The following is a 16261-nucleotide window of genomic DNA, read 5'->3' on the forward strand; positions in this document are numbered from 1 at the left end:
AAGGTTCTGCATATAAGGCTGCTTAACAAAATAAGAGCCCATAGTATTACAGCAAAGACAATAGCATGGATAGAAGGCTTCTTATGGCGCATGTGTATAACATTCCTTCAGTTGACATCTTCTAGATAGATCATGAAACCATATATTTAACTTTTTATATCGTTTACATTTATTTTTCATCTTGAAGGTGATTCTGGAGCCTGTGATTTGCAGTTTGAAGATCATTTGGGTGTTTCAGCACTCCACAATCTCTGAGAGTACTCTGGGAGACAGAGGCAGTATGCACAAACCTTGTGGTGAGAAGGCTACAGGATGTGGTGCGAACTGATATTCAACTCCATTTTGCCAATTAAAGCTTCCATCATTCGCTGATTAAAACAGCGAGGGAGATTGAAAACTTTAACGCGAATGCGGAGGGTGAGCATTGGCTGCCTGTTTTTTGATCACTAGTGGAAACACTCTGCTGCTGGAGAGGAGAGGCTGCCTTTTGATCACTGGTGGGAATGCTCTGCTGCTGGAGACAGGACAGTGCCTTTTGATCGCTGGTGGAAACACCCTGCTGCTGGAGAGGGAAGACTGCCTTTTGATCATTGGTGGGAATGCTCTGCTGTTGGAGAGGGGAGACTGCCTTTTGATTGCTGGTGAGAACGCTCTGCTGCTGAAGAGGGGAGACTGCCTTTTGATTGCTGGTAGGAATGTTCTGCTGCTGGAGAGGGGAGACTGCCTTTTGATTGCTGGTGGGAATGCTCTGCTGAAGAGGGGAGACTGCCTTTTGATCACTGGTGGGAATGCTCTGCTGCCAGAGACAGGACAGTGCCTTTTGATTGCTGGTGTGATCACTCTGATGCCGGAGAGGGAAAAGCAAACTGCTGACCAGAGAGTGTTACCCAGGTTTTCTGCATTTTCAACATGGACTTAGACTATGGTCTTTTTTCCCCCAGTCTTAAAGTCTTTTTTATATTCAGTGTTTTCCACCCAATCTTTCTTGTTTTTCTTTTGTGTGCAGGGGAGGGGTATTTGGGGGGTCGATGTGGCTGTTCTATTTTTGTTCATTTTTTGGGTGGGGAGGAGGGATTTGAGGGTTGATAATTGTGCTGTCATTCTTTTCTGTCTTGGTTTTTTGGCTATCTGGAGAAGAAGAATTTCAGAGATGTATACTTTGATAAATGAACCTTTGAAGACTAACTGACTCAGAGGAGGCAAAGAGTGGAAATAAAGGGAGTGTTTTCTGGTTGGCTGTCAGTGACTAGCGGTGTTCTGCAGGGGTTTGTTTTGGTGTTGCTTTATTTCACATTATATGTCAATAGTTTGGAAAATGGAATTCATGGCTTCATGGTCAAGTCTGCAGATAATACAAAAGTAAGTAGAGGGGCTAGTGGTGTTGAGGAAGCAGGAAGTCTGCAAAAAGATGAACAGATTGGGAGACTGGACAAAAAAGTGGCAGATGTAATGTAGTGTTGGGAAGTGTACGGTCATATACTTAAGTAGAATAAGTAAGACCATAAGATATAGGAGCAGAATTAGGCCATTTGGCCCTTCGAGTCTGCTCTGCCATATCATGGCTGATCATTTTCCCTCTCAACCCCAATCTCCTGCCTTCTCCCCATATCCCTTCATGCCCTGACTAGTCAAAAACCTATCAGCTTCTGCCTTAAATATACATGGACTTGGCTGCCACAGCTGTCTGTGGCAAAGCATTCCACAGACTCCCCATAATCTGTCTATAGAAATTCCACCTCATCTTTGTTCTAAAAAGGACATCCTTCTATTCTGTGGCTGTGTCCTCTGGTGTTAGACTCTCCTACAAAAGGACACATCCTCTTCACATCCATTCTACCAAGGCAGTTCACCATTCGATAGTTTTTAATTGGGGAACTCCTCATTCTTCTATATTCAATTCCAGTGAATACAGACCCAGACCATCAAATGGCCTTCAAGTCACAAGTCATTTAATCCTGGAATCATTTTCATGAACCTCCTCTGAACACTCTCCAATTTTAGTATATCTCACCAGTGCTTTATAAAGTTTCAATGTAATATTCTTGCTTTTATATTATGGTCCTCTTGAAATGAATGCAAACATCACATTTGCCTTCCTCACCACTGACTTAACTTGCAAATTAACCTTTACCGAGTTCTGCACAAGGGCTCCCAAATCCGTTTGCATTTCAGGTTTTTGTATTTTCTTACCATTTAGAAAATAGTCAATCCTTTCATTTCTTTTACCAAAGTGTGACCATACACATCCCGACACTGTTTTCCATTTGCCATTTCTTTGCCCATTCTCCTCATCTGTCTAAGCCATTCTGAAGCCTCTCAACTTCCACAAAACTACCTGCCCCTCCACCCATCTTCATATCATCTGCAAACATTGCAACAAAGCTATCAATTCCATAATCCAAATCATTTGTATATAACATAAAAAGAATCAGTCCCAACATGGACCCCTGTGGAACACCACTAGACACCAGTAACCAACCAGGAAAGGCTCCCCTTAATCCCACTCTTTGCCTCCTGCCAATCAGCCACTGCTTTATCCATGCTAGAAACTTTCCTCTAATACCATGGGCTTGTAGCTTGTTAAGCAGCCTCATGTGTGGCACCTTGTCAAAGCTTTCTGAAAATCCAAGTACACAACATCAATGAAATCCCCTTTGTCTGTGCTGCTTTTTATTTCTTCAGAGTTCCAACAGATTTATCAGGCAAGATTTTCCCTTGAGGAACCCATGCTGACTACTTTATCATGTGCCTCCAAGTACCCTGAGACTCCCTTCCTAACAATCGACTCCAACATCTTCCCAACCACTGAGATCAGACTAACTGGCCTACATTGACTTCTCAAACTTCCGCTAATGCCCCACCTCCCCTTTGTACCCCATCCGTTATTTATTTATATACACACATTCTTTTTCTCTCTCTCCTTTCTCTCCCTCTGTCCCTCTCATTATACCCCTTGCCCATCCTCTGGGCTTCCCCCCTCCCCCTTTTCTTTCTCCCTAGGCCTCCTGTCCCATGATCCTCTCATATCCCTTTTGCCAATCAACTGTCCAGCTCTTGGCTCCGTCCTCCCTCTCCTGTCTTCTCCTATCATTTCAGATCTCCCCCTCCCCCTCCCACTTTCAAATCTCTTACTAGTTCTTCTTTCAGTTAGCCCTGATGAAGTAGTCTGGGCCCGAAACGTCGACTGTACCTCTTCCTAGAGATGCTGCCTGGCCTGCTGCGTTCACCAGCAACTTTTATGTGTGTTGCTTGAAATTCCAGCATCTGCAGATTTCCTCGTGTTGGCCTGTAATTTCCTTTCTTCTGCATTTCCCTTCTTTTTTTTAGATTATGAGGACACGCAGTCCTCTTTTATTGTCATTTAGTAACGCATGCATTAAGAAATGATAATGTTCCTCCAGAATGATATTACAGAAACACAAGACAAACCAAGACTGAAAAACTGACAAAAACCACATAATTATAACATATAGTTACAACAGTGCAAAGTAATACCGTAATTTGATAAAGAACAGACCATGGGCATGGTTAACAAAAAGTCTCAAAGTCTCTCAAAAGTCCCATCATCTCACGCAGATAGAAAGAAGAAAAACTCTCCCTGCCATGAACCTCCAGCGCCGCAAACTTGCCGATGCAGCACCCTGGAAGCACCCGACCACAGCCAACTCTTGAGTCCGTCCAAAAGCTTTGCGCCTCCGACCAGCCCTCCGACACCAAGCACCATCTCTGCCAAGCACTTCGACCACAGCCCTGGCAACAAGCAATAGGCAAAGCCAAGGATTTGGGGCCATCCCCTCCGGAGATTCTCGATTGCACAGTGGCAGCGGCAGCAAAGCGGGTATTTCATAAGTTTCTCCAGATGTTCCTCCCTGCTTCTCACATCTGTCTCTATCTTCTTAAAAAGTAGAGTGACATTTGCAAATTTCCAGTCTTCCAGAACCATTCCAGAATCTAGTGATTCTTGAAAGATCATTAATTATGCCTGGACAATCTCTTCAGCCACCTCTTTCAGAACCCTGGGGTGTACACCATTTGTCCAGGTGACTCATCTACCTTTATCTTTTCATGTTCCCAAGAGCCTTCTCCTTAGTAATTGGAGAAGTAACTCACACTTTGTGATCCCTGACACCTGGAACCTCCACCAGTCTGCTAGTGTTTCCCACAGTGAAGATGATGTTCAACTCATCTGCCATTTCCTTGTCCCCCATTACTACAGCATCGTTTTTCAGTGGTTCAATATCCTCTCTCACCTCTCTTTTACATTTTATGTATCTGAAGAAACTTTTGGTATCCCCTTTAATATTATTGGCTAAAAATTATTCCATCTTTACCTTCTTAATGACTTTTTAGTAGTTTTCTGTTGGTATTTAAAAGCTCCCAATCCTCTAACTTCCCACTAATGTTTTCTCTATTATATGCCCTCTCTTTGGCTTTTATGTTAGCTTTGGTTAGCAGTGGTTGTGTTATCTTGCCTTTAGGATACTGCTTCATCTTTGGGATGTATACATCCTGTACCTTCAGAATTGCTTCCAGAAACTCCAGCAATTGCTGTTCTGCCATCATCCCTGCCAATGTTCTTTTCAGATAAATTCTGGCCAACTGCTCTCTCATGCCTCTGTAATTTCCTTCACTCCATTGTAATACTGATACATCAGACTTTAGCCTCTCCTTCTCAAATGTTGGGTGAACTTGATCATATTATGATCACTTGGCCCCAAGGGTTCTTTTACCTTAAGCTCTCTAATCAATTCCGGTTCATTGCACAACACCCAATCCAGAATAGTTGATTCTCTAGTGGGCTCAACCACAAGCTGCTCTAAAAATCTAATCTTGTAAGCCTTCTAGAAATTCTCCCTCTTGGAATCCCACACCAACCTGATTTTCCCAACCTATCTGCATATTGAAATCCCTCATGAGTATTGTAACATTGCCATTTTGGCATGCATTTTCTATCTCCCTTTGTAACTTATAGGCCATATCCTTACTACTGTGTGGGTGCTTGTATATAACTTCCACCAGGGTCTTTTTACACTTGCAGTTCCTTAGCTCTATCTGCAATGATTCAACACCATCTCTCCCCTATGTCACCTCATTCTAATAATTTAACTTTATTTTTTTTTTACCAACAGAGCCACACCACCCCCTCTGACATCCTGCCCATCTTTTTGATACAATGTGTATCCTCAGACATTGAGCTCCCAGCTGTTATCTTCTTTCAGCCATCATTCAGTTATTCCTAGAACATCATATTGCCAATCTGTAACTATGCTACAAATTCATTGATCTTATTCTGTATACTGCACACATTGAAATATAACATAATATTGTTACATATAAATATAACATGGAAGAATTGGATCAGCCCATGATTGAATGGCGGAGCAGACTCAAAGGGTCGAATGGCCTACTTCTGCTCCTATATCTTATGGTCTTATCTTTCATCCTGTATTCATCCTTTTTGAATTTGTCTGCCTTTTACATTGCAACTCACCCTGTTGACTGCGATTTTGCCCTAACAACAGCCTCTTCTTGTTAGGAGTTTCACTACACATTGCCTCTTTTGTAGCCCAACGACCTTAACTTCAGCACTATCACTCCAGTTCACATCCCCCTGCCTCATTAGTTTAAACCCACCCGAACACCTCGAGCCAAACTGCCTGCAAGGGTATTGGACCCCCTCCAGTTCAGGTGTAACCCTTCCATTTTGCATATGACACACCTATCCCAGAAGAGATCCCAATGATCCATAAATCTGAACCCACTTCCCCCTGTACCAGTTCCTTAGCCACACATTCACCTGCCAAATCATTCTATTCTTACCCTCACTGGCATATGCCACAGGCAGCAATCCAGAGATTACTACCCTGGAGGCCCTGCTTTTCAGCTATCTTACCCAGCTCCCTAAAATATCTCTTCAGGACCTCCTCACCTTGTCTACCAATGTCATTGGTGCCAATATGTAGCAAGAGTTCTGGCTGCTCAACCTCGTCCTTGAGATTGCCATGGACACAATCCAAGGCATACCTGATCCTGGCACCAGGGAGGCAACATACTATCCGTGTGTCTATATCGCGCACACAAATCCTCAACTCTGTTTCTCTGACTAAAGAATCCCCTATCAACACTGCACTCCTCTTCACCTCTCTACTCTTCCAAGCCACAGCACCAGGCTCAGTGCCAGAGACCCAGTCACCGTGGCTCTGTCCGGTAGGTCATTCCCCTCAAATGTATCTGAAGTTATATACTTATTATTGAGAGCAACAGCCAAAGGTATACTCTGCACTGGCTGTGCATTTCCCCTCCTTCTCCTGACAGTCACCCAGTTACCCATCTCCTGCAATCTAGGACTGACTACCTCCCTGTAGCTCCTGCCCATTCTCCCGTATGAGTTGAAGGTCTTTGAGCTGCAGCTCCAGATCCTTAATACCTTATCGTAGGTCATGTAGCTCGGAACACCTGGTGCAGATGTGTTTATGTGGGAGAATGGAGCTCTACCAGACTTCGCGCATCCCCCAAACATTACAAACTACAGCCGCTGGAATCATTCTCACTATACTATGCACTAAAAGAGGAATGAACAAATAAGAACACAGAGAGAGTAACTTACAAGACAATTTACCTCACGCAAGCCTAATCTTGCTTAAGCCTGATGAAACAAAGCCACTCTAAAGACTGGCCCACTCCAAAAGAATGGCTGCTCTGCTTGCACCTGCATTTCCTGTACTCCCCCTTTCTAATGAATCCTTCTTGCTGATTTGTCGCTCCTCAAATCAGGAAAAGCTGCTGCAACATTCTGCTTTCAAAATCTCGATCACCACCCTGATTAAAAAGTACCTCTTCTCATGCACTCCTGGTGTGGACTGTCCAAACAATGGCAGAGACCATTTTCTAAAGGGGGAGAAAATTCAAGAAACAGAGGTGCAAAGGAACTTGGGAGTCCTTGCGCAGGGTTCCCTAAAGGTTAACATGCAGGTCAAGTCGGTGGGAAGGAAAGCAAATTCAATGTTGTCATTCTTTTTATGAGGGGACTAGAACATAAGAGCAAGAATATAATGCTGAGGCTTTATAAGGTATTGGTCAGACCACATTTGGAGTATTGTGCATAGTTTTGGGCCCCTTATCTAAGATGTGCTGGCATTGGAGACAGTCCAGAGGAGGATTACATGAATGAAATGGTTAACATATAGGGAGTGTTTTTGTTGGAATATAGAAGAATGAGGGGGGATCTAATTGAAACCTACTGAATTTTGAAAGGTCTGGATAGAGTGGACATGGGGAGGAAGTTTCCTATAGTGGGCGAGTCTAGCACCAGAGGGCACAGCCTCAGAACAGAAGGATGTTCACTTAGAACAGAGATGAGGAGGAATCTATTTAGCTAGAGAATGGTGAATCATTGCCACAGATAGCTGTGGAGCCCAAATCATTAAGTATATTTAAAGGGAAGCTTGATAGGTTCTTGATTTGGCAGGGTGTACAAGTTTACAGGGAGAAAATAGGAGAATGGGGTTGAGAAGGATCATAAATCGGCCATGAAGGAATGGGTCAAAAGGGCTGAATGGCCTAATTCTGCTCCAATGTCTTATAGTCTTAATGATTAAGTTAAAAGTAGCAAATTCAGGTGAGTGCATCTATACACTTAAAAGTAGCAAGATTATTTCAGCAGAAATGACACTGCAAATTCAGTGGTGGTGCATCTAATCAGTTGCCATCAGCTTTGGTCCATTCCATTGTTAGTTATGCAAACTTTACATCTCACTTCCTGCTCTACCACTACTGTACATTAAAGGATATATACAACTATAGTAAATGTGTGGTTAGTAAATTTGCAGATGACATTGAAGTAGGTAGTATGTTGACAGAGGAAATGGCTATCAGGATTAATAGAGAGATCTTGATGAGTAAGTGGGCCAAGGAATGGCGTATGAAGTTTAATTTGGATAAGAGGAGGTGTTGCATTTTGGAAAGACAATTGTTGGAAGGGATTTCACAGTGAATAATAGAATTATGGCAATGTTGTAGAACAGAGGGAGCTAAGAGCACAAGTACACAGTTCCCTGACAGTAGGCAAACAGGGTGGTGAATGTGACTTTTGACACACTGGTCATCATCAGCCAGAGCACTTGAGGAGAAGATGGGATGTTATGTTGCAGGTCTACAAGATGTTGCTGAGGTCATGTTTGAAATACTGTGTTTAGTTTTACTGTTAGAAAGAGGCATTAAGCTGTAAAGAATGCCGAGGAGATTTACAAGGATGTTGCCAGAACTTGAGGAGTGACTGAATCAAGGAGAGAGATTGAGCAGGTTGGGACTTGGGAAAATAATCAGTGGAGCATAGAAAAATTGTTGGGTGATCTTTCAGTGATGTATACAGGTATGAAGAATATATACAGATGAATATGCACACACACAAAATGCTGGTGGAACGCAGCAGGCCAGGCAGCATCTATAGGAAGAGGGACAGTCGACGTTTTGGGCCGAGACCCTTCATCAGGACTAACTGAAAGAAGAGTTAGTAAGAGATTTGAAAGTGGGAGGGGGAGGGGGAGGGGGAGATACGAAATGATAGGAGAAGACGGGGAGGGAGAGTTGAAGCTAAGAGCTGGAAAGTTGATTGACAAAAAGGATACAGGGCTGGAGAAGGTAGAGGATCATGGGATGGGAGGCCTGAGAACATGCACACATTCTTTTCCCCAGCAATTGGGGAAATTGAGAATTAGATGACACAGGTTTAAGGTGAGAGGGAAGAGATTTAATAGAAACTTAAGGGGCAACTTTTTCACTCAGAGAGTGGTCAGTACCTGAATGAGCTGCCAGGGGAAGAGGTTGAGACATGTTCATTAACAACAGTTAAAATTGACTTGGCTAGGTACATAGATCAGGAAGATTTGGAGAGATATGCTCCAAAAGTATGCAAAGGGTCCTAGCTTAGTTGGGAATTTTGGTCAGCACAGACCAGTTAAACCTGCTTCTATGCTATATGGTTCACTGACTGATAAATTAATCTTGCAAACAAAAGTTTAATATTAAATCAAGTGTTTTTGAAAATACTGTCATTGAACATTTTTGTTGTTAGACATTAAAAATCTCAGATTTAAAGTGTTAGAACTATTTTACATTGCCTTATTGTCTTTATCCAATATTTCATTCTATACCAGTATATCATCTCTTACCAAATTCAATGATTTTATGCTACGTTTTCCCTCAGGCACAATCTTTCAATCTGTGATAAGCAAGTTCTTAGTTGCCTACACTCCACTCCACTACACTCCACTCGGATCCCAAGGCCTGGCTTCCTTCAAATCACACCTTTTTAACATATTATCATACAGATGTGACAAGAATACACATAGATTAAGATGTAGCTGTCCTGTGCTGGCACCGGTGGGATCAGCAGTTTGTCTGCCACCTGTCTTCAGGAGAGAGAGAGATAAGGAAAACAATGGGGCAGCATTTGGAGATGTTAATGAAGGAAGGAGAGCTGTCAAGGTCGGCTCCCCCTTTGAACCCTGAACTGTTTGAAGTGATGGACAGGCGATACCCCAGCAGGGGGATAAAAAGGGATAGGTTCGCTAAGGCAGGACACACCCGACACCTGAGGTAACAAGACCCTGGAAGCGGTGCGTCTCTCACAAGTCGGTGGGAAGTACCGGGCCATAGACGCACAGGGTGGAAAGGCACGATCGGCGGGAACCTGGTGTGTGTCCACCCTTGCCTGGGTGCTGGGTTCACCGCAGAGAAACGATCGTATCTGGAAACGGAGGGGTCACGGTCGGTGACCTCAGATGACATCACAAAGGACTCGCCCGAAAGCTGACTGCGAAGGTCTGTGTGGAAGCTGTGTTGAATATTCATTCATTTTGCTCTCTCTCTCCTTCCCCCCACTGTCCATTGCCATGGCAGTGATTACTGCGAACTGAACTGAACTAACTTGAACTGAACTTTGCGTCACTTTGAAACTGGTCATTTACCACTAGACAACGATAGAGCTTGATTAATCCTGTTATCTTAATTCTGTGTACATGTGTGTTTATCATTGCTGAACTGTTGCATTTATTATCCTTTTGATTAGAGTACTGTGTTGCGTGTTTCTTTAATAAAACTTCCTTAGTTCTAGTAATCCAGACTCCAACTGAGTGATCCATTTCTGCTGGTTTGGCAACCCAGTTACGGGGTGCGTAACACAGAAGACATCCATTAGTCTTGCGAGACCATGGATCTGCGCCTGAAAAGTCTTCACTCTCCAGGGCGCAGGCCTGGACAAGGTTGTATGGAAGACCAGCAGTTGCCCATGCTGCAAGTCTCCCCTCTCCACGACACTGATGTTGTCCAAGGGAACGGCAAGGCCGATACAGCTTGGCACCAGTGTCAGCTTGGCCCAGATACCCAGCCTCTTCACCCTGCTCCAACAACACTGTCTCCACTGGCTGGACCACGTACACCGCATGTAAGACGGGAGGATACCCGAAAGACCTGCTGTACGGGGAACTGGCCTCCAGCAAGAGAGCACAAGGGTGGCCCCATCTTCATTTCAAAGACGTTTGCAGGAGAGACATGAAGTCACTGAAAATGAACGTCGAGGGGTGGGAGGACATCGCAAGCGATCGCTCTCACTGGAGGCTGGAACTACGCAGTGGTCTAAAAGGAGGAGAAGAGAAGCTGAAGCTTGCTGCTGAAGAAAAGCGCTCTCGTCGAAAAAACAGCACCAAGACAACACTGGAGGACAGCGCCTTCAAGTGCAGTTGCTCCAGCCGAAACTGTTACACCTGTGTGGGACTCTACAGCCACGACAGACACTGTTCTAACACAGTCTGAAGCAAGACTTTCCAGGCACAGATCCATGGTCTCTCGAGACTAATGGATGCCACCACCACCATACAGAAGACATACAAATCTAAGTGTGCTGTCTGAATACATAATGAGAGAAGATTATAGATGTCCAGCTTCTGCAAGCTATGGACCCATTTACAAATTCAGCATCACTACTGAATATAAATCTAAAAATTGTTTGCATGAATGTACTTGAAAAGTTACCAGAATGTAAAGTGTAAAATTTTGTAAGAAAAAAGTGTAATATTTAAAGGATATAACTTTAAATTCCTTAGTGTTATCATTTCAGAGGACCTATCCTGGGCTCAGTATGTAAGTGCTATTACAAAGAAAGCACGGTAATATCTCTACTTCCTTAGAAATTTGTGAAGATTCAGCATGCCATTTAATACTTTGACAAATTCCATTGATGTGCGTTGGAGAGTATATTAACTGGTTGCATCACAGCCTGATATGAAAACACCAATGCCTTTGAACAAAAAAAAATCCTGGAAGGAGTAGTAGATAGAGAACCCTCCACAGTGGGTAAATCCTTCCCCTTCACTGAGCATTTGTGACACATATGTACTTTGATAATAAATTTACTTTGAACTTTGATTATTTTGTGGAATAAAGTTAATGACAATGTAATAATGCAAAAACATATATAACATGTATGTTATATCCTTTAATGTTATGCTGCGAAACAAATCTCCAGTTGAAAAAGTAACAGATCTGGAATCCCTTTAAACAAGTGCCTAATAGTACCATAGCTCAAAATTTGATCAAGTGATAATCCAGCCTCACTTATGTACGCAGGTTTACTGCTTAATAACACTCTAATGCAGAATGCTATGAATGACACAAATCAAATGATTTTCTAGCTTCATCTTATATTACTTATAAATCAGCAATAGCGAAGTTACACCATGAAGTACATTACAAATTACCTGCGGGAATATCTTTGATGTGAGAAATTGTAGGTAGTAGATGCCATTGAATCCGTATACAATTTTGGTCTTGTGATACGAGAATAAGTTTTGGAAATGAAGTTACTTTTCTTCCTGTCCATCGTTAGCTGATGAGTTTATCTTTTACAGTATCCAAAACTCTATACCCAAAACAGAAAACTCAATAAAAGAAAATATTCTATCTGACACTTCTTTTCTGGCCGAAGCTTGCTCAGGAGGAAAGCATTGTCAAGCTTTCTGCTACAGCAGCTCTGTACAGCTGGGAGCAATGACTCCACCCCCTTGTTGAGTGCATGCACGTCAATAATTTACTATCTGTTCAGCTATTCTGCATATTTCTATGCATTTCCTCAAAAAATCATTTGTGTTCTTTATTTCATCCAACCAGCTTAAAAATTTTCTGTTATACGTTTGTACATTCTGAATTTTTTAAAAAAAAGGAAATGCTTCATTGAAAAATCTATCACAAGACACAGGGTTGAAGCATGGGCCAAGCAGGTTTTGTTTCATTCTTTTGCAGGGTTTAATCACATAGCAGATCATTGGCATGGTCTCAATAATTCTAGTTAACGATTCTGTGAAGCTGTGGTAGAAATAATAGGGTTCTATCTTTCAAAGACAGAATACAGTCCTTGGATGGGGTGAGGGCACCTGGACTTGCCTTATTAAAACTATGATTAATTTGTCAACTTCAGCTTCATTTATAAATAAAATGAAGTGTTGTAGTGGATTAGGAAAGCGAGAAGCCAGGAGGGGCAAATTGCAAGACCACTTATTTTTACCATATATTCAAGCAAATGATAATGGAACAGGTCAGGAAAAAGGAACAACTAAGGTATGGCAGGTTTGGCACATGCCTTGGGCGCCACTGAGCAGTTTCTATTAAAGTTAGACAAGCCATCCTCAGACAGTGAAAAAAGAATTTTCTTCAGATATATGATCTGTCTTTGATTGAGAAGCACTAGGATGGCCTTATTTCAGAGCATTGTCTAAGAAGACCATGAAACGTTTCTTCACGAAGAAGAAGGAAAGTGGAGCTGAAGGATGGAAGAGACGAAAGTTGGAGGGGAGGAAGCCAAGAGGTCGAGTAAGTTCTTCATGCCCTTCTTTGAAAAGCCCGGAACAAGTAGTTCGACATGTTCCATGGAGTCGCCTGCACCTGCTACACATTTGTTAGAATCCGAAGGTGGATCAAGTACAAATGCGTCACAAGCCGAGGAGGAAGTCAAGTCAGATAAATCTGAGTATGATGAGATTAACAGTGAGGCTGCCACGGAGAACGTGGACATGACAGGAGGGGAACACGATGGTGGTGGTGGTGACATTGAGTTTATTGACAAGATTTTACCTGACGAGATTGAACCTGACGACACTGAACCTAATGAACTGGATGGTGTCAAAGAGCCTCAAACTGTCATACCAGAAGTGATTGAACAGCATGACATTGGACTTCTGAAGTTCAACAAGGATACTGGAAAAGCAATTCTGCCTGACGCGTTGAGAACAGAGATAATAAAGCTGGGTTCGAAGTATTTCCAGAACAGTGAGGGGCCTTTCCTACCAACAAATAACCGCTCAATGAACAAAACTTGGTTCAAGAGGAAATTGGGAAATGGTCGTGGTGAGGAAGTGACTCGCTCATGGCTGGTCTATTCCCCTTCTAAAAAGTCTGCATTTTGTATCTGTTGTCTTCTCTACTCCCAGTCAGACCATCAATCCTCATTGGAGCAGGAAAGTGGATTCAACCAGTGGAAAGCACCCGAAAGGATTAGTGTTCATGAAAATGCCAAGAATCATCGGGAATGCTTCACACAGTGGAAAGAAATGGAAAGAAATTTAGCTGGAAACAGAGGAGTTATTAACACAGTATTTCAGTCACAGATTGAGAAGGAAAAGCAGAAGTGGTGTGATATCTTGACGAGAATCCTTCACTGCACAAAATTCCTTGCGACTCAGAACCTGGCTTTGTGAGGACACAGGGAGTCACTTTAGCTAGACGATGACTCCAATGTGGGAAATTTCATTGGCTTACTGAAACTACTGGCCATCTTTGACCCTGTCATAAAAGAACACCTCATTCATTTGGAAAGTCATCCTGGATCCACGTCTTATCTTTCACCAGGTGTCCAGAACAAATTCATCCACATGATGGCATGCACTGTTCACCAAAGCTTACTGAGAAGCATTCTTAAAGCCAAGTACTATGGTCTCATGTTCAACTTGACTCCTGATCAGGCACACCGTGAGCAGATGTCAGAAGTAGTGAGGAATGTGGAAGTTGATTTTGAGAGGAAAACAGTCCGTGTTAGACAGTCCTGTTACGTACCCCATAACTGGGTTGCCAAACTAGCAGAAATGGAACACTCATTGGAGTCTGGATTACTAGGAACTAATAAAGTTTTATTAAAGAAGTAATACAGTACTCTAATCGTAAGGATATAAACGTGACAGGTTTGCAATAATACACACATATACACAGAACTAGGGTAATAGGAATCAACCAAGCTCTATCGCAGTCTAGGGGTAAAATGATCAGTCTTAAGTGACGCAGAGTTCAGTTCAGTTTAGTGCAGTTCGCAATCATCGCTGTTGTGGTACCAACAGGGGTGGGGGGAGAGAGAGATAGAGAGAGAGATGGATGAATGTAATTTGGATCAGGCAGACCTTTGGTGTCTTCGCAGTTGGTTTTGGGCCGACCCTTTTATGTCTTCTATCCCGCTATGGTCACCAACTGTGAACCCTCCGTTCCGGATACGATCGTTCTTCCGCGGTGAACCAGTGAACACAGCGCTGGGAAAAACTCAAAAATGCCGTGCCTGTGGTTGTGAAGTCGGAGTCTGAAACCAGGTGGATTGCAAGGACAGAAGCAGTGAAGCCCGTCAACAAGTACCTTGAGGAGATACTTCAGGCTCTCTAGGACATGATAAGACAATGACCAATGAAACAAGAAGTGATGCAAGGCAGCTGTACAATCGCATGTTGAGTTACGATTTTCTGATTTTGCTAGGAGTTTGGAACAAAGTAGTCATTCGCATTGACTGTATTCAAAAGAGACTGCAGGATCCTAGCATGAACTTCCACAATACTGCCCTGGATTTGAAACCCCTCTGAGATCATTTTTATGATGAAAGAGAAGTGTTGGTCAGTGAGCCACTCGAAGGAGGAGTCGGTCTCTGTCAAGAATGGAATATTGAAGTTGAAAGACGTCAGAGATGAAAGAAACGAATGGTTGGTGAGAACTCGAGAGACGCTGGTTAACAGCTAAGGAGGAAATGGGAAGGGTCATGAAGGGAACATTCGACAATCTTCACAGAGAAATGGACGAGCTCCTGAGGAGAGCTAAGGCACCAGTGACCCGTTTCCATCCAGGGGGGCAGTGTCGACATGGTGGAGGATTACAAATACCTGGGGATATGAATTGACAATAAACTGGACTGGTCAAAGAACACTGAGGCTGTCTACAAGAAGAGTCAGAGCCGTCTCTATTTCCTGAGGAGACTGAGGTCCTTTAACATCTGTCGGACGATGCTGAGGATGTTCTACGAGTCTGTGGTGGCCAGTGCTATCATGTTTGCTGTTGTGTGCTGGGGCAGCAGACACCAACAGAATCAACAAACTCATTCGTAAGGCCAGTGATGTTGTGGGGATGGAACTGGACTCTCTGACAGTGGTATCTGAAAAGAGGATGCTGTCCAAGTTGCATGCCATCTTGGACAATGTCTACCATCCACTACATAATGTACTGGTTGGGCACAGGAGTACATTCAGCCAGAGACTCATTCCACCGAGATGCAACACAGAGCGTCATCGGAAGTCATTCCTGCCTGTGGCCATCAAACTTTACAACTCCTCCCTTGGAGGGTCAGACACCCTGAGCCAATAGGCTGGTCCTGGACTTAAACCATGGCATAATTTACATATTACTATTTAATTATTTATGGTTTTATTACTATTTAATTATTTATGGTGCAACTGTAACAAAAACCAATTTCCTCCGGGATCAATAAAGTATGACTATGACTATGAAAGGTTCGCTCGTTTGCACGGCACTGACGCCAAGTTTGGGTTCCTTCTCCATGTCGAGGGACTGTGTTACGGCGCCAACAGTAACAATCTGAAGAAGAAGTGTGAAAATTTGGGCGAATTGTACAGCTCTGATGTTGATGGACAGCAGCTATATGAAGAAATTTTGGATTGCAGAATGTTGCTATCAAGGCAGGTCAACATGAAAATATCAAGACCTGAAGAGCTTCTTAAATTTATTGTTCTGTATGGAGATGCGAGCGTCTACCTCAATCTCCACATTGCTATTCAGATAATGCTAACCATGACAGTTTCCATCACCAGCTGAGAGAGATCATGCACCAAGTTAAAACTAATACTTTTGTATTTGAGAGCCTCCATGGGTCAAGGCAGACTCTGTGATCTTGCTCTGCTGAGTGTAGAAAGAGAAGAAACTGAAAAAACTGACTTTGATCACATCT

The 16261-nt window shown here is 43.0% G+C and overlaps 1 protein-coding gene across 2 annotated transcripts in view; it reads right to left on the minus strand.

Moving 5' to 3' along the window:
* LOC140187037 (rho GTPase-activating protein 18-like) overlaps positions 1-16261 on the minus strand; it is a 135446-nt gene that overhangs the window by 75087 nt on the left and 44098 nt on the right. The window lies entirely within an intron of this gene.

This window comes from Mobula birostris, chromosome 2 (assembly GCF_030028105.1).
Source record: "Mobula birostris isolate sMobBir1 chromosome 2, sMobBir1.hap1, whole genome shotgun sequence".
Lineage (NCBI taxonomy): Eukaryota > Metazoa > Chordata > Chondrichthyes > Myliobatiformes > Myliobatidae > Mobula > Mobula birostris.